General features: G+C 37.4%; 1 long non-coding RNA gene across 1 annotated transcript in view; it reads right to left on the bottom strand.

The window, feature by feature from the left end:
- LOC105466900 (uncharacterized) overlaps nucleotides 1-17,290 on the bottom strand; it is a 101,223-nt gene that overhangs the window by 59,781 nt on the left and 24,152 nt on the right. The window lies entirely within an intron of this gene.

Raw genomic sequence — 17,290 nt, 5'->3', positions numbered from 1 at the left:
GTTGTAGTGCCATGATCTGGGAAACAGTCATTTCTTAATAGAGATGACACATCTAACTAGGACATAATTCAAGCCTTTAATGGGCTAGGTTAGTAACAGTAGGTTACTTCTTTTGCCTCCACCTTTAGCCACTTTGAGCATCAGGGAAGCAATAGTGTCTCTTGATCCTACCACTTTGATTTATCTTCTGAACTGACAACCTGAGTCCAAGAAATTCTAAGATTCTTTCATCTCAAAAATGAGCAAGTCTATTTTGTTTTTGTTTTTGTTATGCATTTTTCTCTCTCCATCAATAAATCACTGAATCACATTGTCTCAGGAGTGGAGTGGAGCATAAAGCTCATCTAACCCAACATCTTACTGTATAAGAAAGTTCCCTGTGGGATCCCTGAAGGTGATCACTATCTAATCTTTGCTTTGATGCAACAACTCTCTTGTCAAGAAAACCCCCCAGCCCATTATTGACCTGTTTGTTTATAGAATATTCTTACTTTATTGAATAGAAATCAACATTGATTCAACTCATCATCTATGATTGACACAAGATTTTAAAGGTTTAAAAATATATCATGCTTTTATCCATTCCATATTTATTGAGTACTAAATATGGTCTGGCATTATTTACTAAATTCATCTCTCATGATGGTGATGGTCACTTTCCCAGGCCAAGGCCCTTTTTCCTGTATTCTATTCTCCCCTCAACCTCTCTCAAAGAGCAACCATAGCATTCCCACACTTGCTGAGTGAATCAACTCTGATAATTATTTTAATTCAAAGCCTTGAAGAGAACTGTATTTCAGTGGCACAGACTAATAACTGAAGCAAATAACCATATTTTTTTCAAAAAATTGTTTTTATTTTATTCTAGATGGAAAACGTGTGTCCCAGAGAAAGCGGTCATTCCACAACATGTAGTATATAATTATTATTTTTATGTAATCTAAAAGTTGGGATAAATTTTTCCATCTCAAAAATCAAAAGCCCTTTCATATATTTTTCAACATGTAAAATACATGATTTGGAGTCACTTATCAGAAATATATTTGATATGCCATAAAATTTTGTTATGTAGCTAAGTATTTACCCATCTGAATATCAAAGCTGGTTTCACTGAAAGTATTTTAGATTCAAACCATCATTAAATGAAGTTAATAGAACATAGTAGCCATATATGTACTGGCTTCAGAGTCAGGCAAAATTCTGCTGATTCCCAGCTTTGTCACTATGTGGCTAGAATAAATGACTTTTTCTGGACTTCAGTCTCCTCACTTATGAAATGAAAATAATTATATGCCTCTTTGGATTGCCAGGAGCTTAAACGCCATAAGTCTTACAAAGAGCTCAACATAGCCCTTTGCACATTGTAAAAATTCTAGGAGTACTCCTGTGTTAGGCCATTCTTGAATTGCTAAAAAGAAATACTTGAGACTGGGTAATTTATAAACAAAAGAAGTTTAATATCATGATTCTACAGCTATACAGGAAGCTTGGTGCTGGCATCTGCTTGGCTTCTGGTGAAGCCTCAGGGAGATTTCAGTCATGGTGGAAGGCAAAGTGGGAGCAGTAACATCACATGGTAAAAGCAGAAGTAAAGGATTGGGGGTGCCACACACTTTGACCAGAACTTGTGTCAACTCAGAGGAAGAGCTCACTTGTCACTAAGAGCTCACTTATCACTAAGGTGGCCCAAACCATTCATGAGCGATCTGCCCCCGTGATCCAAACACATCCCACCAGGCTTCACCTCCAAGATTGGGGATCACATTTTAACAAGAGATTTGGGTGGGGACAAATACCCAAATTATAGCAACTACCTCATATTATTACAAAATGGTCATATATGTCTTTACTTACCCATCAAGGGATGAAGAACATGATTTAGCCTTTCTATTTTGATTCATTGTGAAAACTGTTAATATATTTTAGACAATTTTTGTATAGGGGAATAAAAACTTTCAATTAGTGGGCAAGCAATCTAAGCATCACACTTAGTTGTCTTTGAGGCTGAGACTTGTAAGTAAAACAGTATAAAATAAGCATACAAATCAAGATTATTGACTGTAAAGTCATAGGGTTGGGCTCAAGTAATAGGTTCATCAATTAACAGTTATATGATCCTGAAAGTTTTACTGAACTTTTCTGTTTTGGTTTCTTTTTCTTTAGGAAAATTATAGTATTTACCTAAAAGGATTGCAAGAGTTAAGCAGTAACCACATGTAGGGTTTTCAGAGGGCTCCTGGTAGCTAGCCAGTGTTGGATAAATGTCAGCTATTGCCATTTTGTTTTCCCAAGATGCATGTGTTCTGTAAAAGAAGTGGCAGAGGCGTGTTTGTGAAATGATGAGTAAGTTGGTTTTGAACAATAAGTAGGATATTTTTTTCTAAGCAAGCAATGAGAGGCTGCAAATCATAGGGATTAAAGTACTTTACCTTGATTTGGGAGCAGTGAGAATTTGACTAGAACTAAAATGAAGTATTTGTCTGAGGGTAGTGGGCACAGGTTTTGTAGTGGGACTCAAGAGCTCTCCTAGGGCTATGAAAAGACCTGAGGTAGCTTGGGGTAGTGAAGACCACTGTAGAGTATTGAGAAAGTCAGCCTCCATCTTGCAGCCACAGCACCGTATACAGTATTAATAGGGAGCTTCTAAGCAGGCCTGTGCTTGAGAAAAATTTCTCTCCAGATGGAAGTAGTAAAAATAATGATAGAAAATACATATAGTCCTTTTTTACATGACAACTACTATTCTAAGTGCTTAATTCATATAAATGAATTTAATGTTCAAAACAACTATATGAGGTAGGTGCTACTCCACCATTTTACCAATGGAAAAGGTCACATAAAGGTTAAGCAATTTGCCCAAGTTTAAATGCGATTTGAGACAAAAAGTTTAGCAGCACAGTCTCCACTTTTAAACACTATACCATACTGCCTTCTGCATAGTAGTGAGGTGAAGAGATGCTGAGAAATAAAAGGAGAAAGGAGAGGGCAGCTCTCTGCTGAGTTATGGAGGATGGTAGAATGAGGAGAGAGAGCAAAGGAGAAAAGTTACGAGACATTTGGAAATTATAATGTGGATCTAAATAAACTTAGTCAACAGGAGAAAAAAGCAGAGCATGGAAGATTGGAGATAAATTTCAGAAACAGAACTGAAAAAGAGTTGGCAAACTATATGCATGATTAGAAGTAGTTAAATATTTAGGACGGTGTTGATGTTTTTGGTTTGGACCATTGCTTACACGGTGATGTTATTACTTCTCAGTCAGTTTTCTATAAAATTAGGTGCAGAATTTGTTGTCCTTAATGTGTTCCAACCCCTCCTACTTAATGTGCCTTACATTTTGCAAGAGATTTTGTCATTCTTGTCTCCACTAGAGTCTGTGGTGGTATTTGGCCAGCATTGTGTCTTATATAATCTCAGAACCCTTGCCAGTGCCTTAAAAACAATAGGGTCACAACATGTAGAAGAATAAGTGGTAGGAACAGGTTGACGGGAGGAAGATGAGTTAAATTTTGGACACCTTAACTCTGCAGATACTGCAAGATACTCAAGTAGCAATGTTCAGCAATTGATTAGAAATTCAGAGTAGGTACTCTGGGATAGTAAAAGATACTGATGGAAATTTTGTAATCATCCGGGTGGATAACTTAAGACAAAACTAAATATAATGACTAAAATTTAGTCTTTGCTGTTTATAACACACTATACCAAGCCTAAACATGTTTGATTGCTTTTATTATTCCTCACTACAAATACATGAGATAGATGTGATTAGATCCACATTTTATAAAGAACAAGAGCTTTGAGAAGATTAGCAATTCACAGAGATTTGCCTCTTTCATTCATCTCACAGGAGGTAGATAAGACATGATTTTTTGTACTTACAGTCTGGCAGATTTAATTGGAAAATCCAAATCCCTGAAATTAATAATAGCTCAGAACAGTTAATATACATTATTTAAAAATATAAAAATCTTTTCTTAGAAGAAACTGTCACTAACAGTGGTAATACACAAAAGATTACAAAACTGTAAACAAAAATCTATTCCAAAAATTAACATTTTTGCTCCAAAGTTAAATATATAAAGGACTTATTTCCTATACTTGTTTTAAAGTAAATCTCATTTCAGAGATTTCTTTTAGAATTTAATGTGTCATATATAGTCCCTCTAAGGAGTAGTATTCTACTGATGTACAGTTTTATAAAAATTAGGTTGTTTTTCTCACAGCACAAGATGGTTACTAAGATGAGCCAGAGGATCATAAAATATCCTCTCATCAAATCTACTGCTTCATTTATTTCCCCCGGAAGCCCACCAAGTTGTCTACTGGACCACATGAAATACTTCTAGTGACAGGAAACTCACTTTCTCTGTTTGCACAACACATTCCTGAACAGCTCTGACAGCTAGAAAGAATTCAGATTTTTGATTCTTATATGTTAAAAATTAGCAAATGGTTTAAACTTTTTGCTAAACCTAAGACACTTTTGTTGTGCTAGAAGCCTCAAAAGTGGATATGAAGGATTTATTATATAGACTGAAATTGTCTAAAGTTTTGAAGTGATCATCTCGAAAGACACATTAGTACCATATCAAAAAAATGAATAAAATTACAGTCAACTCTGAGGAAGTACACATCCTTAATTTTAATTATTTGCAAGACATAATATTTGTGAAGAAAAACAGGATAACATATATCTGGCAGTTTATTCAGATCCTCTCACCTTCTACCTACCCCCTGAGAAAATGCTAATAATCTAGAATAAAAGGAAGCTTTTAAGCTATTTTGATCACCTTGAAAATAAAAATTAATAAAAATAATGACAAAAGGTATTAATTAAAAAAGATTTCTATTTAATACATTACATCAGTCACTAAGATATTACTGGGCTGCAATCCTTTCCATTAAAACTGACAAGTTGCCGTGAGTTTTTTGAGTCATAATGGTGAAGTGTAACGCTAAGAAAATGCTTACAGGCTTAGTATTTAGCATTTGTCTTTCCTTTCATGAAGCAAGTATTAATGCATTTAAGTGTTTACAAATGGGAATGTAAAGAGGTTCTGAAATGTCTTATAGTGCATTCTGAGCAAAAGAGGCAATCATTTTCCAAGAAAAGGATGATTTTTTTAAGTAAAAGGCTTAAAAATTATTTTTTAAGTAAGATGCTTTTTAAGTAACTGCACCTAAAGGAAATTCTTTTGAAGTAAAACACTTAATTTTAAACATTGCTTAACTTGATTTTTAAATAAAATGGACCTTAAGGAAATTTGTTCTAAAAATTTTGGTATGGAATTCTATCTTTCGGATTTACTTTAGTCATAAATAACGGCTAATAGCTTCTTTCTGCCAGAAATTTCCCTCTTGGCAAATCATGGGAATCAGCAGCTCAAAAGCCCAAACATACTTTTTTTTCTAACCCAGGCCAGGGAAATAAACCCTATGGTTTGCTTGCTTGTGTAGATTCTTTACTGAAACCTGAAAAACAAATAAAGGAAAATGTTTCATAAATAAGAAGACTGAAGCCTCAACTTCTGATAACCAGAAAATGTACTTTTACCAGCAGCAGCTGACATCCCCTGAAGTATGGCATAGAGAACTGCCCTAGATTAGAATTCTGACTCTTCCTACTCACCCAAGTGGACTTGTCTGCATGCATGTTCCATTGGGTCATTTTTTTTTTTTAATCTTTCCACTATTTTTTAAAATTTTTGATCCCTAACACCAGGTCTGAAATTTGTCTTACACCCCTATTTAGATACGTAACTTTTGGAGACCAAGGAAGGTGTCTTAATCATCCTTAAAACTCTTGCACATATTAGTCATCAAACAAAAATCATTGAATTCCTAAATGCATGGTATTGTGTTGACATCTGGGGATAGAACAACGAACAGTATCAACATTATTTCTGCCCTTACTGAGTTTTCTTTGTAGTTGAGAAGATATGATGTACTTGGAAGATATAACCTAAATACAATTCCTTACATTTAATTGCCAATCAATCAATACTTTTGAATGAACAATAATTGAGCCTGAGCAGCATTTTCATTGTGTTATTTCTTACTTGAAAATTTCCAATGGCTACTCTTTAGGAGCTCAAAGAAACAGAAAAAAGTTTCCTGACTTTATGGAACTTGCATCTGGGAGACAGGTCATTTGCAAAAACAAATAAATAATACCAAAATCCAGAGGATAAATACAAAATAACAGGTTTTACATATTACAGCCGATCAGAGGATGAAACGATCACTAGCTAGGGACACTGGGAGAATGCTTTTGGAAGACACAGGTCTTACCCTGCAAATGTGACTAAAGACTGCTTCCCCATCCTTCAGCTAGAACCTCTTCTTTGATGACTTATCCACTCACTCTCCTCCAACGATATTTGCTGTCTCAATTTTTTTTTTTTTGTGTGAAACTTTTTTGTTCACTTTTTTTTTTTTTTAATTTATTTATTATTATTATACTTTAAGTTGTAGGGTACATGTGCATAACGTGCAGGTTTGTTACATATGTATACTTGTGCCGTGTTGGTGTGCTGCACCCATCAACTCGTCATTTACATCAGGTATAACTCCCAATGCAATCCCTCACCCCTCCCCCCTCCCCATGATAGGCCCCGGTGTGTGATGTTCCCCTTCCTGAGTCCAAGTGATCTCATTGTTCATTTCCCACCTATGAGTGAGAACATGCGGTGTTTGGTTTTCTGTTCTTGTGATAGTTTGCTAAGAATGATGGTTTCCAGCTGCATCCATGTCCCTACAAAGGACACAAACTCATCCTTTTTGACGGCTGCATAGGATTCCATGGTGTATATGTGCCACATTTTCTTAATCCAATCTGTCACTGAGGGACATTTGGGTTGATTCCAAGTCTTTGCTATTGTGAATAGTGCCGCAATAAACATACGTGTGCATGTGTCTTTATAGCAGCATAATTTATAATCCTTTCGGTATATACCCAGTAATGGCATGGCTGGGTCATATGGTACATCTAGTTCTAGATCCTTGAGGAATCGCCATACTGTTTTCCATAATGGTTGAACTAGTTTACAATTCCACCAACAGTGTAAAAGTGTTCCTATTTCTCCACATCCTCTCCAGCACCTGTTGTTTCCTGACTTTTTAATGATCGCCATTCTAACTGGTGTGAGATGGTATCTCATTGTGGTTTTGATTTGCATTTCTCTGATGGCCAGTGATGATGAGCATTTTTTCATGTGTCTGTTGGCTGTATGAATGTCTTCTTTTGAGAAATGTCTGTTCATATCCTTTGCCCACTTTTTGATGGGGTTGTTTGTTTTTTTCTTGTAAATTTGTTTGAGTCCTTTGTAGGTTCTGGATATTAGCCCTTTGTCAGATGAGTAGATTGCAAAAATTTTCTCCCATTCTGTAGGTTGCCTGTTCACTCTGATGGTAGTTTCTTTTGCTGTGCAGAAGCTCTTTAGTTTAATGAGATCCCATTTGTCAATTTTGGCTTTTGCTGCCGTTGCTTTTGGTGTTTTAGACATGAAGTCTTTGCCCATGCCTATGTCCTGAATGGTACTACCTAGGTTTTCCTCTAGGATTTTTATGGTATTAGGTCTAACATTTAAGTCTCAAATCCAGCTTGAATTAATTTTCGTATAAGGAGTAAGGAAAGGATCCAGTTTCAGCTTTCTACTTATGGCTAGCCAATTTTCCCAGCACCATTTATTAAATAGGGAATCCTTTCCCCATTTCTTGTTTCTCTCAGGTTTGTCAAAGATCAGATGGCTGTAGATGTGTGGTATTATTTCTGAGGACTCTGTTGTGTTCCATTGGTCTATATCTCTGTTTTGGTACCAGTACCATGCTGTTTTGGTTACTGTAGCCTTGTAGTATAGTTTGAAGTCAGGTAGCGTGATGCCTCCAGTTTTGTTCTTTTGACTTAGGATTGTCTTGGAGATGCGGGCTCTTTTTTGGTTCCATATGAACTTTAAAGCAGTTTTTTCCAATTCTGTGAAGAAACTCATTGGTAGCTTGATGGGGATGGCATTGAATCTATAAATTACCTTGGGCAGTATGGCCATTTTCACGATATTGATTCTTCCTATCCATGAGCATGGTATGTTCTTCCATTTGTTTGTGTCCTCTTTTATTTCACTGAGCAGTGGTTTGTAGTTGTCCTTGAAGAGGTCCTTTACATCCCTTGTAAGTTGGATTCCTAGGTATTTTATTCTCTTTGAAGCAACTGTGAATGGAAGTTCATTCCTGATTTGGCTCTCTGTTTGTCTGTTACTGGTGTATAAGAATGCTTGTGATTTTTGCACATTAATTTTGTATCCTGAGACTTTGCTGAAGTTGCTTATCAGCTTAAGGAGATTTTGGGCTGAGACAATGGGGTTTTCTAAATATACAATCATGTCATCTGCAAACAGGGACAATTTGACTTCTTCTTTTCCTAACTGAATACCCTTGATTTCTTTCTCTTGCCTAATTGCCCTAGCCAGAACTTCCAACACTATGTTGAATAGGAGTGGTGAGAGAGGGCATCCCTGTCTTGTGCCAGTTTTCAAAGGGAATTTTTCCAGTTTTTGCCCATTCAGTATGATATTGGCTGTGGGTTTGTCATAAATAGCTCTTATTATTTTGAGGTACGTTCCATCAATACCGAATTTATTGAGCGTTTTTAGCATGAAGGGCTGTTGAGTTTTGTCAAAAGCCTTTTCTGCATCTATTGAGATAATCATGTGGTACTTGTCTTTGGTTCTGTTTATATGCTGGATTACGTTTATTGATTTGCGAATGTTGAACCAGCCTTGCATCCCAGGGATGAAGCCCACTTGATCATGGTGGATAAGCTTTTTGATGTGTTGCTGAATCCGGTTTGCCAGTATTTTATTGAGGATTTTTGCATCGATGTTCATCAGGGATATTGGTCTAAAATTCTCTTTTTTTGTTGTGTCTCTGCCAGGCTTTGGTATCAGGATGATGTTGGCCTCATAAAATGAGTTAGGGAGGATTCCCTCTTTTTCTATTGATTGGAATAGTTTCAGAAGGAATGGTACCAACTCCTCCTTGTACCTCTGGTAGAATTCAGCTGTGAATCCATCTGGTCCTGGACTTTTTTTGGTTGATAGGCTATTAATTATTGCCTCAATTTCAGAGCCTGCTATTGGTCTATTCAGGGATTCAACTTCTTCCTGGTTTAGTCTTGGAAGAGTGTAAGTGTCCAGGAAATTACCCATTTCTTCTAGATTTTCCAGTTTATTTGCATAGAGGTGTTTATAGTATTCTCTGATGGTAGTTTGTATTTCTGTGGGGTCGGTGGTGATATCCCCTTTATCATTTTTAATTGCGTCGATTTGATTCTTCTCTCTTTTCTTCTTTATTAGTCTTGCTAGTGGTCTGTCAATTTTGTTGATCTTTTCAAAAAACCAACTCCTGGATTCATTGATTTTTTGGAGAGTTTTTTGTGTCTCTATCTCCTTCAGTTCTGCTCTGATCTTAGTTATTTCTTGCCTTCTGCTAGCTTTCGAATGTGTTTGCTCTTGCTTCTCTAGTTCTTTTAATTGCGATGTTAGAGTGTCAATTTTAGATCTTTCCTGCTTTCTCTTGTGGGCATTTAGTGCTATAAATTTCCCTCTACACACTGCTTTAAATGTGTCCCAGAGATTCTGGTATGTTGTATCTTTGTTCTCATTGGTTTCAAAGAACATCTTTATTTCTGCCTTCATTTCGTTATGTACCCAGTAGTCATTCAGGAGCAGGTTGTTCAGTTTCCATGTAGTTGAGCGGTTTTGATTGAGTTTCTTAGTCCTGAGTTCTAGTTTGATTGCACTGTGGTCTGAGAGACAGTTTGTTATAATTTCTGTTCTTGTACATTTGCTGAGGAGTGCTTTACTTCCAATTACGTGGTCAATTTTGGAGTAAGTACGATGTGGTGCTGAGAAGAATGTATATTCTGTTGATTTGGGGTGGAGAGTTCTATAGATGTCTATTAGGTCTGCTTGCTGCAGAGATGAGTTCAATTCCTGGATATCCTTGTTAACTTTCTGTCTCGTTGATCTGTCTAATGTTGACAGTGGAGTGTTGAAGTCTCCCATTATTATTGTATGGGAGTCTAAGTCTCTTTGTAAGTCTCTAAGGACTTGCTTGATGAATCTGGGTGCTCCTGTATTGGGTGCATATATATTTAGGATAGTTAGCTCTTCCTGTTGAATTGATCCCTTTACCATTATGTAATGGCCTTCTTTGTCTCTTTTGATCTTTGATGGTTTAAAGTCTGTTTTATCAGAGACTAGTATTGCAACCCCCGCTTTTTTTTGTTCTCCATTTGCTTGGTAAATCTTCCTCCATCCCTTTATTTTGAGCCTATGTGTGTCTCTGCGTGTGAGATGGGTCTCCTGAATACAGCAGACTGATGGGTCTTGACTCTTTATCCAGTTTGCCAGTCTGTGTCTTTTAATTGGACCATTTAGTCCATTTACATTTAAGGTTAAGATTGTTATGTGTGAACTTGATCCTGCCATTATGATATTAACTGGTTATTTTGCTCATTAGTTGATGCAGTTTCTTCCTAGCCTCGATGATCTTTACATTTTGGCATGTTTTTGCAATGGCTGGTACCGGTTGTTCCTTTCCATGTTTAGTGCTTCCTTCAGGGCCTCTTGTAAGGCAGGCCTAGTGGTGACAAAATCTCTAAGCATTTGCTTATCTGTAAAGGATTTTATTTCTCCTTCACTTATGAAACTTAGTTTGGCTGGATATGAAATTCTGGGTTTAAAATTCTTTTCTTTAAGAATGTTGAATATTGGCCCCCACTCTCTTCTGGCTTGGAGAGTTTCTGCCGAGAGATCTGCTGTTAGTCTGACGGGCTTCCCTTTGTGGGTAACCCGACCTTTCTCTCTGGCTGCCCTTAAGATTTTTTCCTTCATTTCAACTTTGGTGAATCTGGCAATTATGTGTCTTGGAGTTGCTCTTCTCGAGGAGTATCTTTGTGGCGTTCTCTGTATTTCCTGGATTTGAATGTTGGCCTGCCCTACTAGGTTGGGGAAGTTCTCCTGGATGATATCCTGAAGAGTGTTTTCCAACTTGGTTCCATTTTCCCCCTCACTTTCAGGCACCCCAATCAGACGTAGATTTGGTCTTTTTACATAATCCCATACTTCTTGCAGGCTTTGTTCATTTCTTTTTCTTCTTTTTTCTTTTGGTTTCTCTTCTCGCTTCATTTCATTCATTTGATCCTCAATCGCAGATACTCTTTCTTCCAGTTGATCGAGTCGGTTACTGAAGCTTGTGCATTTGTCACGTATTTCTCGTGTCATGGTTTTCATCTCTTTCATTTCGTTTATGACCTTCTCTGCATTAATTACTCTAGCCATCAATTCTTCCACTTTTTTTTCAAGATTTTTAGTTTCTTTGCGCTGGGTACGTAATTCCTCCTTTAGCTCTGAGAAATTTGATGGACTGAAGCCTTCTTCTCTCATCTCGTCAAAGTCATTCTCCGTCCAGCTTTGATCCATTGCTGGCGATGAGCTGCACTCCTTTGCCGGGGGAGATGCGCTCTTATTTTTTGAATTTCCAGCTTTTCTGCCCTGCTTTTTCCCCATCTTTGTGGTTTTATCTGCCTCTGGTCTTCGATGATGGTGATGTACTGATGGGGTTTTGGTGTAGGTGTCCTTCCTGTTTGATAGTTTTCCTTCTAACAGTCAGGACCCTCAGCTGTAGGTCTGTTGGAGATTGCTTGAGGTCCACTCCAGACCCTGTTTGCCTGGGTATCAGCAGCAGAGGCTGCAGAAGATAGAATATTGCTGAACAGCGAGTGTACCTGTCTGATTCTTGCTTTGGAAGCTTCCTCTCAGGGGTGTACTCCACCCTGTGGGGTGTCCGGTGTCAGACTGCCCCTAGTGGGGGATGTCTCCCAGTTAGGCTACTCAGGGGTCAGGGACCCACTTGAGCAGGGAGTCTGTCCCTTCTCAGATCTCAACCTCCGTGTTGGGAGATCCACTGCTCTCTTCAAAGCTGTCAGACAGAGTCGTTTGCGTCTGCAGAGGTTTCGGCTGCGTTTGTTATTGCCCTGTCCCCAGAGGTGGAGTCTACAGAGACAGGCAGGTTTCCTTGAGCTGCTGTGAGCTCCACCCAGTTCGAGCTTCCCAGCAGCTTTACCTACTTAAGCCTCAGCAATGGTGGGCGCCCCTCCCCCAGCCTCGCTGCTGCCTTACCGGTAGATCACAGACTGCTGTGATAGCAATGAGGGAGGCTCCGTGGGTGTGGGACCCTCCCGGCCAGGTGTGGGATATGATCTCCTGGTGTGCCTGTTTGCTTAAAGCGCAGTATTGGGGTGGGAGTTACCCGATTTTCCAGGTGTTGTGTGTCTCAGTTCCCCTGGCTAGGAAAAGGGATTCCCTTCCCCCTTGCGCTTCCCAGGTGAGGCAATGCCTCGCCCTGCTTCAGCTCTCGCTGGTCGGGCTGCAGCAGCTGACCAGCACCGATCGTCCGGCACTCCCCAGTGAGATGAACCCAGTACCTCAGTTGAAAATGCAGAAATCACCAGTCTTCTGTGTCGCTCGCGCTGGGAGTTGGAGACTGGAGCTGTTCCTATTCGGCCATCTTGCTCCGCCCCCCTGCTGTCTCAATTTTTGATACTACTACTACACTACATGATATATATTTTTCTGTTATTTGCCACAATGAAATGTAATTGTCTGCTGATAAGCAAAACTCCACCACTGGAGTATGGACCTCTTGATAAGTGGAATCACATCTAAATCATCTCCTGCTCCCGTGGCCTAACATAGAATGTAAACACACTTAGAGGTCACATTTAATAAACACGTGTTGAACAAATGTTAAAGATTATTCTAGAAGACACACTCTGAAATCACGACAGGATATCACTGAACTCAGCCATGTATTCAATAGCCTGATAGAACAGTTCATCCTCCTTCCACAATGGGTTCCTAAAAACTTGATGATGGGGTTAAAGAAATAAATGTTAGTGAGTTGCCGAAAAACAAAAAAAAAAACAAAAAAAAACCCTTAGAGTATAACTGTTACTTGATTTCTCCACAGTCAAAAAAAAAAAAAAAAAAAATGTTATTAGGGTATTTAATAAGATGAGGTCTCCAGAAGTAAGGCAGGACTACTAAAAAATAAAAGCTAGGTAGTTTTCATATCTTGGCTATTGCAAATAATACTGCAATGAACATGGGAGCATAGATATACCTCTGAGATCCAGATTTCAGTTTCTTTAGTTATATATCCAGAAGTGAGATAGCTAGATCAAATAGTACTCCTATTTTTAATTTTTTGAGAAATCCCCTAAAGCAGATGCACCAATTTCCATTCCCACTAACCACATACAAAAGTTCCAACTTTTGCACATCCTTTCTAACACTTATCTTTTCTTTTTTTTTTTTTTTTTTTTTTTTTTACTGATAATAGCCATCCTAACAGGTGTGAGATGATATCTCATTGTGGTTTTGATTTGTATTTCTCTGATAATTAGTTATGTTGAGTACCTTTTCATATACCCGTGGGCCAGTTGTTCCTCTTTGGAAAAAAATGCCTATTCAGGTTATTTTTCCCATCTTTAAACAGGTTATTAGGTTTTTTGCTATTGAGTTATAGGAGTTTCTCACATATTTTGGAATTTATTCCTTATTCGATATATAGTATGCAAATATTTTTTTTCCTATCATGTAGGTCACCTTTAAATTTGTTGTTTCCTTTGCCATGTAGCAGTCTTTTAATTTTATTTAATTCCACTTGTCTATTTTCCTTTTTGTTATCTGTGCTTTTAGTACCATTTCCAATCAATCATTGCCTAATCCAATGGCTATAAGCTATTTCCCTATGTTTTCTTCTAAGAGTTTTATCGTTCTGTCTAACATTTAACTTTTTAATCTATTTCAAATTGACTTGTGTACATGGTGTGACATAAGGGTCCAATTCTATTCTTTGCATGTTGATATATAATTTTCCCTACATCGTTTATTGAGAGCATTATCTTTTCCCCATTGTGTATCCTTGTCATCCTTGTCAAAGATCAACTGACTATATATGTGTGGGTTTATTTTTGGGCTCTCTACTCTGTTCTATTAGACATCGATAAATGAATGATTTTTTTAAATGTGCTACATACCACATGTATAATGAAATATCATTCAGTCTTTTAGAAAAGAAGGAAATGCTGCCATTTGCAATAACATGGATGATCTGGTAGACATTGTGCTAATTAAAATAAGCCAGACATAGAAACACAAAATATCACATGATCTCACTTATATGTAGAAACTAAAATAGTCAAACTCATATAAGCAGAGAGTATAATGGTTGTTGTCAGGGAATGGAAGGAGAAGGAAATGAGGAGATGTTGATCAAAGGGTACAAAGTTCCAGTTTTAAAGATCTACCCTACAATACAGGGCCTGTGGTTAACAATACTGTATTTTATGTTTAAAATTTTGCTAAGAGGATAGATTTTTATTTTAAGCGCTTTTACCAGAAAAGGAAAAACAAAAGAAAACAAAGCACACAGTAAAAGGAGGCAGAAGGAAATTTTTGGAGATACTGGATAAATTTATTGCATTAATTGTTATGATGGTTTCAGAAGTATATACTTATCTTCAAATACACTAAATTCTATCGCTAAATATATACAGATATTTATGTCAATCATATTTCAATAGAGCATTTAAAAAAATTTTAATCTCACTTTATGATCATAAGTAAGTTACTTGTTACTTATCTCAGAATTTTTAACACACTTTTAGTGACAGTAATACTCAGGTCCATCCCTAACAGGTGCTGGGCTCCAGGCAAGAATTAAAATGGAAGCTCTTGCATTCTATATCTACAATGTATTTAGAAACTATTTAAAATTTATAGCTTACACATGTTTAAATACAATTCTATTCTTATATCTTGGCAAATATATCTTCATTACAACATGAAAGCTCAGACTCAAACTTAAGATTCTCAAATTCCTTAAGAATTTCCTGTGGGAATCTAGCAGCATGAGAGAAGTTAGCCACAGAGCATCAGTCTCTCTCCTGGTCTGCCACTGGTCTCTATCCAACCCAGTTCTGTTATGCCTCATAAGAGCAGTGTGAACATGGTCCTGCATACCAAAGCCTGCATGTCCAATCTTCATCCAAACTACTGCAAATATTCACCCTTAGGTCATACTTTGGAGTAAAGAAGGTGCATATCAGAAATGTAGTCTGCCTTGAGGGAGATGACCTGAAGAAGAAGTTCACATAGGCCCTGTAAGCAGGTTAAAGTTTGCTTAGGAAGTGAATTCAAAAGTTTAGGATTCCAAGGTATAAACAAGAAGGGGATTAAAAGTTTTGCGCTGGGCAGATGTCCTTGACCTACAAGCTCCAAGCCCTTTGGAGAGAGGCATGGATGGAGAAGACCTGGAGGGAGGCCTTTAAAACAGGTCTTTAAAACAGGGGTCTAGGGCAAAGGAGACTCTCTTGCATAGATGTAAAAGTGGTATTAGTGATACTTACTTTTCAAAACTATTATGAAGATTAACAGATATGGAAGGAAAGTACCTAGAAACTATAACAATTTCAAATTATGTACGTGATGTTGTTTATGTTGTTGTTATTGTTGGCATTGTTATTAGAATATGCTTGCTAAACCATTAGGTGATACAGGAACACAGGTAGCATTTGGATAAAACTGATTACTATGGACCCTATAACACATTGAAAGACATTTTCATTAGTTATTTTATGAAGGTGAATCTACATTTGTGATGGCTGTTGATTTGAAGAAGCTCTCCAGATCAGCAGAATAGGGGGTATTCCTGAGGGATTTGAGGTTATGTATCCCTATATCTGTTTTCTGGTTCTAACCATTCTTTTTCTATATGAAGCCTTCTCATAGGTCAGCAAATATAGTTGGCCCTTATATCCATGGGTTCCACATCCATGGATTCAATCAATTGCATATCAAAAATATTTGGAAAAATAAAAGATGATCGTATCTGTACTAAACATGTACGATTCTTTTGTTTTTATTCCTTCAACAATATAGTATAATATTTACATTGCATTTACAATGTATTAGGTATTATAAGTAATCTAGAGATGTTTTAAAGTATATGGGAAGATGTGTATAGATTATATGCAAATATTATACCATTTTATATAAGGGACTTGGTAATCTGTGATTTTGGTATCTGTGGGGAATCCTGGAGCCAATTCCCCATGGATACTGAGAGACACAGTATTTCTAGCATGTGTTTTACCACCTTGAATTACTAAAAGGTAATTTAATAATCAACATGAAATATCTTGCTTGAATATAATGTGAGTATAGGGATTTGGCTGACATTACCAGGTCATCTCTTTTGAATCCACCTTACCACCTTGGTCACCTCAACGCAAGAGAGTAGCACTTGACTCCTGTCCCTTTGTCTTTGCCTTTGCCTTTGCCTCTGCCTCTGTCTTCAGTGTATATCTCCCTTCCACCATTGTCATTACTCTTCCCAAGGCAACAGCAGTCCCTTAAATACCTTCTGTCCACAAAGTTTAGAGATACTGTCATCTCACAGATGGGTGAGTATACTTTTCAGTGGAATTTTGGAAATTCATTTCTATGACTATTGAGAAATCATTGAATCACAGAATCACAGCGTCTAAAAAAAGACTATGTAAACATCTTCTCCTTCAACTTCTCACTCATAAAGAAATCTCATTCCCCATGTTTGAGAGATCATCATTCACCTTTTCCTTCTGTCTCAACAGCCCTGAAGACGAGGTATTAAGGCCTCCATAAGGCAGCTTGTTTTCATTGTTAGGCATCTTGAGTGTTCAGAAAATCGTTCCTTCAAGACACCGTGGCTTGCGCCTATAATCTCAGCTACTTGAAAGGGTAGGTGGGAGGATTGCTTGAGGCCAGGAGTTTGAGACAATTGCTTATTCACTTAATCTTTTAACCCATATAATGTGTCAGGCATTGGGCTAAGAGCCCAAGATGCAATGATAAATAGAATAGTCCTTATATTCAACAAACTCTTTATGTTGAACCAAAATGCTAAATAATATAGTAAAGTTGGCAAGCTCTGGAGTCAGATTTCCTAGGTTTGAATTCCACCGGTAACACTCGTTATCACTGTGGCCTTGAGGGAACAATTTAACCATTTTTGCCTCAATCTTCTCATCTGCGTATTGGAGATACTTATATTAATAGTACCTACTAACAGAGTTTTTATGAGAAATAATGTAAATGTTAGCTATTTGTCCTAATCTGTGTCTGGAGACCAAAAATGAGCTTTTTATTCTACTTGAAGGCCCAAAGGAGCTGAAAGACACCT

This window comes from Macaca nemestrina, chromosome 6, assembly GCF_043159975.1.
Source record: "Macaca nemestrina isolate mMacNem1 chromosome 6, mMacNem.hap1, whole genome shotgun sequence".
Lineage (NCBI taxonomy): Eukaryota > Metazoa > Chordata > Mammalia > Primates > Cercopithecidae > Macaca > Macaca nemestrina.
The sequence above is the reverse complement of the archived record's forward strand: the minus strand, read 5'-3'. Positions and strand labels throughout refer to the sequence as shown.